This window comes from Schistocerca piceifrons, chromosome 6 (assembly GCF_021461385.2).
Source record: "Schistocerca piceifrons isolate TAMUIC-IGC-003096 chromosome 6, iqSchPice1.1, whole genome shotgun sequence".
Lineage (NCBI taxonomy): Eukaryota > Metazoa > Arthropoda > Insecta > Orthoptera > Acrididae > Schistocerca > Schistocerca piceifrons.
In genome coordinates this window covers 320,978,289-320,992,599 of record NC_060143.1, presented here as the reverse complement: position 1 = coordinate 320,992,599, position 14,311 = coordinate 320,978,289, and positions in this window count along the sequence as shown.

The window sequence follows — 14,311 nt, the reverse complement described above, 5'->3', positions numbered from 1 at the left end:
AGCAGACAGCTTGTTAGTAGGAATGGACAAGGGTTTTGCATAGATATGATGGTCAGTGGAATACTACTGTGGGAGGGGTGGGAAGAATAGAGGGGAGGATATTTCTCATGATGAGAGGTAGATAAAACCCTGGCAGAGGATGTGAGCCAGTTGCTCCAGTCCTGGGTGGTACTGAGTCAAGAGTGGAATGCTCCTTTGCAGCCAGATAGTGAAACTTTGGGAGGTGGTGGGTGACTGTAGAGATGAGGCATCTGAGATCTGTTTCTATACAAGCTTGGGAGGCTAATTTCAGTTCTGTGAAGACCTCAGTGAGACACTTGGTATATTTGGAGAGGGACTGCATAGCACTACAGATGCAATGGCCATGGGTGGCAGGGAAGTGTGGAAGAGAATTCTTGGTATGGAATTGGCTGCAGCTGTTGAAGTGGAGGTACTGGTAAGTTGATAGGTTTTACATGGATAGAGTTACTGATGTAGCTAACATTGAGGTGGGAGTTAACATCAAGAAAGGTGGCTTATTGGGTTGAGGAGGACAAGATGAAGTGTATGGGGATAGAAGGTGTTAAGGTTCTGGAGGAATGCAAATAGGATCTCCTCACCCTTCATCCAGATCAGAAAGATGTCATCAATGAATCTGATACAGGTGAGGAGTTCAGGATTTTGGGTGGTTAAAAATGATTCCTCTAGGTGGCCCATGAATAGGTTGGCACAGGATGGTACCATGTGGGTTCCATTGCTGTAGCACAGATTTGTTTGTAGATGTTGTGCTAAAAGGAGAAGTATTTGTGGGTGAGGATATAGTCAGTCATAGTGACCAGGAAGGAAATCGTAGATTTGGGATCCAACAGATGTTGGGAAAATTAGTGTTCAATAGCACTTACATATGGCAAAGCTACAATAAAAACCAGGAAAATAGAAGAAATGTGTGGGGAAACATCATCACAGATACCAGAAGATAAGTAATTTATTGTTATATATTCTTTGTTCAGATGCAAAGACAGTGTTCAGGTAGTGTGACTTTTTTTGGAATGTTTCTGTAGTATTGTTCAGTATGGTAAATAAAAACAAGGCATCAATCAAGAATCAGTTTTAGACAATAATATGGAACTCAATTTAGTCTTGATGAGGCAGCAATAGTTATGATTATGTGGAACCTGACCAAAGTTTGGGCGAGGCAGCAATAGGCAGAAATGTGAGTAATATTTATAGACCATTCCAAGAGTTCAACCACAGAGAACTTTTAAGCTCTAACAATGATTTCTTTGAAAAATTAATGAAATTTATGAAGGAACAATTGAACCATGAATTAGTGATTTGGAAAGAATCGAAGATCAAATGAAATAGACAAAAAGCTATCTTAGCGTGGACTTGTGAGAGGGGATGGGGGAAGTGGGCCCAAATCGATGCTACAAACAATGCATTAAAAGAGTTGAAGAATGAGATTTTAAATAACATCTCTCATGTTGCAAATTTAAGAAAATAACATTTAACTGAGTCAGAGCACAAATAATTCAGTGGTCAGGTAATTTAGTTGAGAATAATTTTGTAAAGGCAAGTCCAACCACATATATGAAGTTGAAAACATATACAACGTAAGAGCTGAACCTTTGCCTGAACAAACAAAAAAATTTAAGTTTCACAGCAGAAGATTTGGAAGAAGTGGATGATGTTTGAGTGCAATCTTTTATGTCATGAATGAATTAGAAAATTTTCATGATGCTGTACCCAAAGTTCACACAAATGTCAACAAAAGTGGAGGTAAAATTTCTGAACATACATTTAAAGGAATTATCCAAATGGGATGCAAATTGATAGATGTGATATACATGTACAGACAAACAAAAAATTACAGTTTCAGAAAAACTGAATCATTTATTTGAGGGAAATAGTTTCAGCAAGCAGTTATTCAGCATGGTATTGATGGAATTGTTGGACATTCTCCTGAAGGCTAAATTCCCAAATTCCATCCAGTTGCTGCATAAAACTGTCAAAATCATGAGCTTGTTGAAGGGCCCTGCCCCTAAGGCTCCAAAAAACTCTCATTTTGGGAGAGACCTGGCGGCCTTGCTGGCTCATGTAGGATTTGGCAAGAAGGAGGAAAAACAGTAGAAACTCTTGCCTTGTGCAGGTGGGCATTACTTTCTCATGTAGGATTTGGCAAGAAAGAGGAAACACAGTAGAAACTCTTGCCTTGTGCAGGTGGGCATTACCTTCTGAAATGTAAGCCCAGGATGGAACAAAACAAGGTACAGAATATAATTGATGTACTGCTGTGCTGTAAGGGTGCTGCAGATGACAACGAAAGGGGTTTTGCTACAAAAATAAATGGCACTCCAGACCATCACTCTGGGTTGTAAGGCCATATGGTGGGTGATGTTCAGTTTGGTATCCCACCACTGTCCCAAGTGTCTCCAGATATGTCTTTGGCCTGGAATCTTGTTGAAGCTCATGGTGAGAGTTTCTAATGCTTGTCTTTTAGTTGGCCAGAAAGGTCACCAGATCTCCTCCCAACTGAGAACATTTCAAGCATCATGGACAGGGCACTCCAACCAACTAGGGATTTTGATGACCTAATGTACCAATTGGACAGAATTTGGCATAATATCCTCAGGAGGACATCCAACAACTCTATCAATCAATGCCGAACCGGATAGCTGCTTGCACAAAGGACAAAAATGGACCAGTCCTTTATTGACTTGTCAAGTTTGTGAACCTCTTTCTTTTGAATAAATCAACCAATTTATCTAAAATTATAATGTTTTGTTTGTCCACAAATACACACCATGTCTACTGATTTCCATAACATTCAAATAATTGCTTCAGTGTGTGTCATTTTTTTCTTGTCTTAGTAATGTTATCTCTTGAATGTTGAAGTAAAATGAGTTTGTGGAATGGTAAAAAAAAATGGCAAACAAATAAATGGCTATTCAGTGTACAGCTATCTCAAGAAACATAAAAAGTCAAAAGTTTCTTCTATTTCATTTCCATATTTTTCAAGGTGTATATACAGTGAGGTGTCAAAGCAAGCATTCAAAAAAAAAAAAAAAAAAAAAAAATAGAAAGGTGTGATGTTGAAAATAGTGATGATTTATGTTGACCATAGCTTCTGATCCCTCAGAGTGGTGTACACTGTTTTGTATACCATGAGACGGCTTATTACAGGGCCCCAAGTTAAAGTGGAAATTTTTCCAAAGTTTTCATTTTTCCTAAAACACATTCATTCTCCAACTAACCTGCAAATCTTTCATGTTATCATCTACTATCATGACATATGTCTTCATTAGGTAGTATGTGCACATGTGCTGGATATTTTGAAGTATAGTCTCACTGCATATTAATTAAAAGTTTGTGTTGAAAAACGTTAAAAAGTGTGTGAATTCATAAGGGACCAAACTGCTGAGGTCATCAGTCCCTAGACTTACACACTACTTAAACTAACTTAAAATAACTTTTGCTAAGAGTAGCACACACACCTAGTCCCGAGGGAGGACTCAGACCTTCAGCAGGAGAGGCTGTGCAATCCATGAAATGGTGCCTCAAACCGTCCAACCACTGTGAAAAGTTTATGTACTGATTAGTCTAAGAGTTGGAAAATTTTCATTTTTTGAAATTAAATTAGTATCCTATTGGTTCACAGTGGGAATGCTTGGAACAAGGTCCCATTTATGGTACTTTAGACTGCTATGGTGGAACCCGTTTGCCCAGTAACAAATGCTTTCTCTGATCATGATGCACTATCATTTGGAATACACAAGATAGTGTCTTACACTATGGATACTCTTTAGTGGAAATTATTTAGAGTAATTAGTGACCCCAGGGCAGAAGATTTTAAGAATAATTTATAAGAGATGACCTGGTATGAACTTTCTAATGAAAAATGCTGAAATAAAATTTAATTTATTCTGTGATAAATTCTGATAATTATTTTAAAACATCTTTCTGAAAGGACTTTAAATAACCATGCAGAAAACCATTGATCAGAACAGTGCTTAAAGTATCTTCTGAAAGGAAAAGGCAAATGTATCTGTTGGCAAGAAACATTAGAGATCTTGCAGTATTTGTACTCCACAGAAACCACTCAACCTTACATTAAAAGTATTTAAAAATCAAGGTACATACACATAATGTCAGAAACTAGTAATTCTGACAACAGATTTAAGGCTATATGGAATGTAGTGAGACAAGAGACAGGGCAGCCACCCACATTACAGGAAAACAGCACTACTGAACTGAATTGAAGGACTATAAATGATGAGTTACAGATAGTAAATATATTTAACAATCATGTCTTAAATATAGAGGAAAATATGTGAACAAACACTTCAAGGGAAAAATCACAGCAGTACATTAAAAGAGCAACTCTCATAAAATTCAACCATATGAATGGATCAACAATCTCTCCTTCAGAAATTAAGGCAGTTATATGTTCCCTCAAAATTAAACTCATCAGATTTTGATGGTATTTCCAGCAGAGTAGTAAATATTTGTTTCCATATAATAATTCTTGTGTTATCTAAAACACGTAATACATCACTAACTCAAGACATTTTTCCAGGACGACTGAAATATGTCACATTTTTGTTTGAAGGGTGTAGAACTTGTCTTATCTTTTGCAAAGAAACAATTTACTGTTTTTGAGGAAAAACATAGTTATACTTTCCATTTCCATGCTGTCTGTTTTTACAAAAAGTACCTAAAAATTATGAATCTTATTTGTGGAACACCTGCAAAAAGTATTTATGAAGAATGGCTTTCCACCTAGGCAAGTGAACAGAGTGATGCAGACCTACAAACAATGGAACAAGGAAGATGAAGAGGCCTTCAGGTCGACTGCTTATCTACTATTTCTTGGGAATATTTCTTCACAGATAGGCAGAATATTGAGAAAGTATCAAGTGAGAGTCATCTTTTGCCCTCCTTCCAAAATTTCATCACTGGTGGGATTTGTTAAAGACGACCTGGGCCTGTGTTTGCAAAATTCCGTGTGAATGCGCCAAATCATATATAGGGCAAACAACACGAACTGTGCAGGAACGCATTGTGGAACATCAACGGCATACTTGCCTTCTCCAACCCACCAAGTCCGCAATCGCCGAACATTGTATTTCCACAGACCATTCCATGAATTACGATGACACAAAAATGTTGGCCCATACATCAAACTTATGGAGCTCGATTATCAATGAATCTGTGGAAATAAGATTGTCTGACAACGAGACTCTCATCATTTGAGATAGCGGTTATCAGCTAAACTCTGCTTGGAATCCTATTATAGAAAAACTTCATAGTCAACGCAGTTATCTGCATAAAGATATTGATACGCCAAGCTTTCACCATGGAGGGCGCGAGGCACAGTGCACGGAGCTGTTATGAATGCACACGCTGAGCAGCGCGTGCGCAATGTCAACTCAGTATGGCTTTAAGTAGCGGAGCTCAGCGTGTACTCACCGGTACTACTACAGTGGCACTCACCTGAAGATGGCCAGAACTCTGCGCCAAAATATCGTGGCAGGACATTACTGATATCCAGCAGTTCTCCCGTGTTTTTATGGAACAATCAGTACGCCGGTAAAGCTTTAAACATCACATATATCAAACGTTATCTACACATATGACATCTTTGAAACTATGGTTATTTAATAATGTGGAAAAGCTGACTCGTTTCCTGGATCCTCCTATACAATAGGCTTTAGTCACAAAGACAAAAACTGACACGACAAATGAGAAGGGTCTCAGCAATAGAGACATATGCATGTGGACAAAGGGAAGGATAGCTTGGTACTCTGGTAAGAAGTAAGAAATGAAACTGAAGATTCAGAGTGTTGGAGCTGAAGAAGGAAAGATGACAGAGACCAAAGACAGGATACCCCCTAACCAGGACCCCCACTATTCCAGTACGTCACTGTGGCGCCAGAGCAAGAAGTGTGTTCGGCATTCCCTACAGAACAGTCTTGACACAGCTTCATGTTCCCAGTCCCAAAAAATTAACTCCAACACTCCCTACTGACTGATTGATGAAGAGTAAACAATAGCATTCTGCTAGACAGAGTAATTAATACATAAACAAGAAAATATATAAATAAGGTACACAAATATCATATCAAATCACTATAAGTTTCAGATCAATAAAGTTGAATGCCTCTTTGGGCTAACCATCACATATGTTCTCCTTCAAATTGACAAGACACATGTAAAGTATAAGTCCAATGACATATTACATGTAATTAATACATAAACATGAAATTATAGAAATAACGTATACTAACATCATGTCAAGTCACTATAAATTTCAGATCAATAAGTGGACAAAATGGAATGCTTCTTTGGGCTAATCATCACATATGTTCTCCTTGCAATTGACAAGGCATACGTAAAATATAGACAGAGTAATTGAAATATTTAACTTCGTATAGGTTAATACACATATCAAATGCTAGATATAACCAACTAACTTACAAGCAGTTCCTCTGATATCTGGTTCAGATCAAACATAATTAATATGTTAACATGAAAATATAGAAATATGGTACACAAATATCATATCAAGTCACTATAAGTTTCAGATCAATAAATAGACAAAGTGGAACGCCTCTTTGGGCTAATCATCACATATATTCTCTTGTCTTAGATTTCATAGCAATGGCTTACAAAATCAGCATAAAACCTTACCACCTCTTACCACAAAAATCTTTCTTATTCTGTTACATTTTACTGGTACACAGTGATAAACTACTACATGTTGATTCTTAATAAGAAAAATGGATATCACTTAACTGTGTATCTTGTGTCTTACATGTTGCTCACTGTATACCCTAGGATAGTAGAAGAAACCTAATTGCTCTTACTATCTAGATAGGATAGTAGAAGAGGAGTAATTCCAGAAAATAAATATGAAGACATTGGCTGGTGCAAGGCACCATATGCCACATGGTGTATCTAGGGAAGTACCATAGATCCCCTACATGTTAAATTGCACCATAAAATTACTGAAAAAATGTTTCTGAGAGGATTTTCCACCCCCAGATTTTTCCTTGACTATATAGTGCACAGAATGTAGTCTCAACAATTTAAAATCACTGTTTAATTCATAATTCATGATGGCTATAAGAATTCAAAAAAATGTTCAAATATTCAGTGATAACAGAAATGAAAACAAATTTCCTTTTATTAGTTATTTCACTTTCACTGGGTTAAAGTACTCATCATAGAGTTTGCTAAAGTATACACTATGATCTTGACTGTGTAATGTAAGAATAAATTTCTGATAGTGTGTCAAATATCAAAGAACAAATATCATGATGCTAAATGGGTAATTAAGGTTGTCTGTACAATTTTAGCTGTGTAACATTCGAAATAACCTTTTGGACTTTGGGTACACAAGTCTGTATGCATTTGGATGTGGATTTTCAACAATTTCAAATGGTCCTACATAAATATCAAATAATTTTTTGATTTCATTGTTTAGAGCTTTAGACTTGGTGTAATTTTTTGTCAAAACTAGATCTCCAACTTTGAATTCTGTGTTTTTTATGTGTTTGTCATGCCATCTCTTTCTTTTTTCATAATAGTCATTCATGGTTCTTCTAACTACTCCCTCTCTTTCAGCTCCTGTTATGCTTTTACATTCTGAAAACTCTATAGGTTCTTTAATGAAGTAAGGTGGCTTTTGATCAAATGCAATCTTGTAAGGAGAGTATCCAGTGGTAGTATGTTATAAGCTATTCGTAATATCTTCAAAATCATTGATATAATTTAACCAGTGCATGTGATCCTTTTGACAGGAAGTTCCACATAATCTTCCAATTTCCTTCATACAATGCTCAGTTGGGTTACAGTTTGATGAATAAGGTGAAATTAGGATATATCTGTTATTATATTCTTCTACAAATCTCTTTTAAAACTTTGAAGTAAACTGACTCCCATCGTTTGATAAAATTTCTTTTGGTATACCCACTTTAATAAAATAGTCTTTCACAAATTTGGTTGGTATTTTCTTGCTAGTTGCTTCCTTTAAAGGATAAAATTTTGCATATTTTAAAAATAAATGTGCAATAACAAAAATATACTGAAACCCTCCTTTAGCTCTCGGAAGTTGGCCATACAAATCTATTCCCACTAAATCCAACTGTTTATGAGGTATCACATTTTGTAAAAGACCCTTGTTGGTTTTGTTACTAGCTATTGTTCTTTGGCAGTGATCACAACTGGTAAGTAAAGTTCTAACCCTCCCAGACATGTTGAGAAAATATATACATTCTTGGACTTTTTGAATACATTTCAATACACCACAGTGTCTGAAACTTTCATGTGTATATTTTATTAAAGTATTGATGTGAGAATCTGGCCAGCAGATCTTCCATACATCACTGTCTGGGTTGTGTCTATAAAATAGAATACCTTTGAAGAATTGGTAGTACATTTGTACCTTCTCATTACCTTTCTTCTCTAAATAACTTTTAACAAGCTTCCAATTATCATCACCATTTTAGTATCTTCTCAGTTGATTACAGATTTTGCCAATTTCACTTTCTTCTTTCTCATCTGTAAAGTACATAATTTTGAAATTCTTTCCTTGACTGTCTTTTTCACTATCATTTGCATTTCCCACTGACATTCTTGACAGGGCATCAGCAATTACATTTTCCTTTCCTTTTATGAAATGAACTGTATATCTAAACTGGTGTAAGAACATTGACCACCTGGTAATTCTCCCATGATACAATTTACATTCCTGCATGTATGTTAATGATTTATGATCTGTATAGGCTTTGACCTCATTCCCAAACAAATAATCTTTAAATTCTTAGCATCCCCATACTATTACCAAAAGTTCCTTTCCCATAATCATATAATTTCTGTCATGTTCCTGTAAGATTCTTCCTGCAAATGCTACAGAATGATGTTCTATTTCCCCACTGATTTCCTTTTTTTGGAACAAATGTACCCCTAAACCATAATCATAACTGTCAGTCATCAAGCAAATTGCCAATGATAAATCAGGCCTATAAAGGATTTCACTTTCTATCAACTCTTTTTTAATTTCCTCAAAAACTAATTGACATTCATCGGACCAATCCCACACTGCATTTTTTCTTAACAGGTTATTAAAAAATGGTGCATTAAGTGCCTGTGTTTTCACACATTTTCAATAAAAGTTCTCTAATTCAAAATATGACTTCAAATATTTTTCATTCCTAGGTTTTGGGAATATTGTGATGGCCTCAATTTTTTCTCCATCTGGCAAAATCCCTTTTTCACTTATACAATGGCCAAGAATTTTTAATTGGGTTGTATCAAATTTACATTTTTCCAGGTGTAGTGTCATACCCCCCTGTCTCATTTTCTCTCCAATTTCCTTTGAAATTTGTTTATGCTCTTCCCAGGTTCTGCTTGATACTGAAATGTCATCCACATATATGATTAATTTTTCCAAGCGTTCTTTACTCAAAACAAACTCTAATACCCTAATGAATTCTGCTACAGGTACATTTAAACCAAATTGTAAAACACAATACTGAAAACTTTTTCCACTAAACAAAAATGCAGTGTACTTTCTAGACTCTCTCTCCAGTTCAATCTGATGAAACCCAGAAGTTAAGTCAAGGCTAGTCATATACCTAACATCTTCAAACTTGTTAAGCAGTTCATCTATACTTTCAGGATGGTCAGCTTCTCTCACTAAGTATCTATTTAGATGTCTTGAATCAAGAACTAATTGGATACCCCCATCTTGTTTTGAACCCACTACCAATGGTTATTGCATGAACTACAACTTCTGTCTATTATTTTCCACTTTTCCATTTGCTGAAGCTCTCTTTCCACTTCTTTTCTCTTGCAGATGGGAATAGCATATGGTTTCATGAAGAATGGATCATGCACTTTTAATTTCAGTTCACATTGATACCCTTTTACTTTCCCAGGTTTTACACCAAATGTGTCACTATAATCCCACAAAAAAATCCTCTAGTTCTCTTATGTTCTCTACATTAAGGCTTTCAGTTTCAGACACTTTTTAGCTACCAGTTCACTATAGGCATCAACACTGTTATCATTAATACAAAATTCTTCCCCTTCCTCACAATAACCATCACTGTTAGTCTCTTGCAACCCCCTAATCAGATTACTTTGGCCATGATCTTCCATTACAATACTAGCTTCCCCATGAATTCCACTCTTTGGTTCAACAAAATGATATTTTCATCTCAGCCAAGATAAAATTACTTTTGCCTTAACTATCCAGTTCATACTCAATATCATGTTTTCATTCAAGTTATCAATCACTAAACATCCTTGTACAAATTGCACATAATTAATCTTAAATTTTAGTAAGACTTGTCTGGTAATCAATTTACTACTTTTTCCTGTTGCACCTTTTACCCTTACCCCTATTACTGGATATTATGTGAAATTCTCATTATTCCTTATCCTGCTTTGATAATCTTGTAATTGGGCTACCTGTGTCCAGAAGACTGTTTCCTATCCAATCAGAAATCTGTACTACAATATATATGGTCTTACAAATTCTTTACCAATTTCATTGACTTCATTTTCAAATAACAGATCCTCCTCTATGTCCCAGAAATTCACCCCTTTGTCACAGTCATGGCTTTCTTCTACTGTTTCTACACATCAACTGATTATTTTTCTATTAGATGACTGTTTTAGATTTTCAAAACATCTTTCCTTCCCTAAATACACATTTTGACAAATTTCATTTATTATGTTAAAGGATAAAATTTTGCATATTTTAAAAATAAATGTGCAATAACAAAAATATACTCATTCTCATTTTTATTAACACATTCAGACACAATATCACTAATATCTACTGGCAAAATTAAACTATCATGTTCTTTTCTACTTGTTTCAAAATCATCACTCAACCTTACATAGGAGTTTCCAAAATCATTTAGCATACAATCATCAACTTTAACTTCTACATATACCATTCCATCCAATTCTGTGAGCAATATAGTATCATCAACCTCATCATCATCATCATAATAAATATTATCATCACCCTTAATATGATTCTCAACACGAAATTCATTTACATCTTCACACACTTCTTCAAATACACCAACAACTTCACAACTATGATCCTTCTGCTCTACCATATCATCATCCTTTTTCTGTGTATTGCTTACTGAAATTTTGTCTTAAATAACACTGACATCTTCACTTTCATTTCTAAGTACATGATTTTCAGCTTCCATACATACAACACCAGTATCAGTTCCTTCACGCATTTCACAATCACTCAACATTTTAACTAAACCATACTCATTAGATTTGTTCTCATCACTATCAGTAACTATATTACATTACTACTATCAAAGAAATTTGTCAAAATGTTTTCCTCTATTTTAAATTCAGATTTTATTTTCATTTTTTGTTCATCTTTGTTCTCATATAAAAAATTCTCCCAAAATTCCCTATCAAAATTCTTTCTGTTCACTTCAAGTTGTCTTCTGGGTACATAGTTTTGGTATGCCCTATTTGTTCTACCCCTTCCCTTTCTGTAATCATCACAATGTGCCTGATTATAAATACTACTTCTATTTGTCTCACTCCAAACAAGGCAGGCCTTAAGTTTTCTGGACCATTCCTTCTGTTATCAAAATTGTTACCATCATTTCCTTGACCTTGTCCCCACTGCCTATTTCTTGGTTCAAAATTTCTGTTCTCTGGTCTCTGCCTACCATTTCTTTCCCCATTTCTTCTGTCATCATTTCTGAATCTACTGTTCCCTTGGTACTATCCCCTATAATTTTCATTTCTAAAATCTCCCCTATCATTTTCATTTCTAAAATCTCCCGTCCTACCCCTATGTTCAGAATGATCATTGAAAGCTCTGTTATTTCTACTACTACTGTCGTCTTGCCTGTCATTATACCTTTCATTTCTTTCCCAGGCTAAGTCTAATTTGTGATCATATCTGAAACATTTGTCAATAGTGTCATCAGGCTCCACTGTACTGTTTGTGGCAAATGTCTTTTCAAAGCATCAATTTCAATCATCTCATTTTTCGAAACTATCTTCTTTTCTTTCTACAGAATTTAACCTTCCTTCAAAATCCTGCTGATCTTGTTTTAAAGTTGAAATTTCCCCCTCTACAACTGACACATATTTGGTATTTTTGTCTACCTGAACCCAACATTTTTCTGAGCTATCTTTTGTTTCATGTATTTGGTTCTCATAGCCATCTAATTTCTTTTCAATAAAGTCAAGTTTTTGATCAAGAGGAATTTTATGTTCATCAATCAACTTTTTCTGTTCCTCCATTAGTTGAACTAATCTATCCAAAACAGACACACTTGATTCGAACTCATGAAAAGGTGTACCTTCACTTAAATTATTGTGGTCAATGTTTTCCCCAAGTCCACTGTTTCGAGGTGTACCTTCACTTAAATTATTGTGGTCAATGTTTTCCCCAATTCCACTGTTTCGATTAACTACATTACCTTCATCATGGACTGATGAGCAAATATTTGCATAATTATCATTTTTTCCTCCCCACTAATATTTGAACTAATCTGAATATTTGCATCAACCTCCCTGTTGTTGTCCATATTAACAAAGCTAGTGAAAAAATTTTCAAATATATAACAAAAAATTCTATGCCTTTTTTTATTACTTCAGTTTAGTTCGTTTTGATGATTATTATTCTGTTCTTCGTATTGTAGTGCTGGTAATTACCATCTCATTGTTTTCCTTGTGCAATCCTTAAGTACAATATGAAGTTACAACCTTTTTCTGAAACAAAATGTAAGATTAATTTACAGAATTATGACCAATCCCAGTTCCTCCACCACATGTGAAATTATTATTATTTAACAAAGCTTACAATTTTGTAGGGTGTACTCATCCATTTTCTTTAAATCTGATGCTGTCTCAGGCTCATGTTGTCAACTGCGCATGGTTGTTATGCCATGAATAATAAATACAAACATTAAGTTTCAGAACTTATTCTGTCACTTCATAATTGTACTGCCATGCTTATAACACTGACGTACATCATCCTTAAGTCATTACATGCTTCTTGCACGGAAATTAATAAGACACTGCTCTATCGTGCCAAATGGCTGCCCCATTATATGTAAATTCGAACACTCCTCGGTATTGTTATAAAGGTTTTTTTTTTTTTAATAAAATTACAATTAGAACTGTTGTCTTACATTAATGACAAATTTCAACAGTTGCAGTGGCACTTATAGAGCAAATACATTTACTGAATTTTATGCATTTAATATTTTAGGAGTGTGAAAATATTCAAATATGAAATATTAACTATACTTTTACTATTTTTATAAAATACAAATGATACATGGATTGGAAAATGTCCCTACCAATACATTTGTTTCCAGGTCTCCCTTTGTGTGTGGCAAAATTGGTCTTTTATTTATTATTGACAAAATACCTAAAGAACTACCTATGTTTACACACCACGTATAACATTTTTGCTAATTACATTTTAATATACTAATCAATTTTGATTCTCTCAGTTGATTTTTCATTTAAATACAACAGTCCCTAATTTAGATATTGTTTTAACACAAATCCATCTCAGTTTCAAAGAAATGACTTTGACCAATGTACTCAACCATTTGTTGCAGATTTCACCTAATTACGTTAATCCTAAATGTTCCTGCCAATAACAGCACTTATATACTTTAAATGGGTTCAATGGACTGTTACATCTCAAAGTTTTCGGTGATTCACCCTGTATAGTTCATTTTAGGGTGTTAGAGCTGAGGTGCCCTAGCTGAGGGGTGGCTTCTGAAGTAAGCACTAGTAAGGAAGGTGATGAATGATAGTGGTAAAGTGTAGAGGTGAGAGGGTGACCCAGTAAGAGGTCTTTGTAGCAATTTGTGGGATATGAATATGCAAGAGAAAGTAATTAATTGTGGCTGATGGAAGTATGTGTGGTGGTACATGATAGTTACTAATTGTGCAATAACTGTTGTATAAGAGATGATTGAAGATTTGCTTCGTGTGAAAAGCACAAATTTTCTGAGAAAAAAGCACATTTTCTCTTCCATAGTTAATGTAGTGCAGTGGAAGAATTCAGCTTTTTAATATTTATGGCTTTATGAGCAGCTAAGTATTGTTGCATTATAAAGGATCTCTATAGTAAATGACATGTTTGTCCTCTAGCTGCCAATCATCTTTCAATATTTTATCACACTTTGAAACAAAATTCTAATAATGACAGTTAGGCTAGTAACCTATGGCCATTATATATTTATGTAATTATTTTTATGGGGTAAAAAATTTCAATAATTTTTAGTTTTGTTTTCATATTTTGATA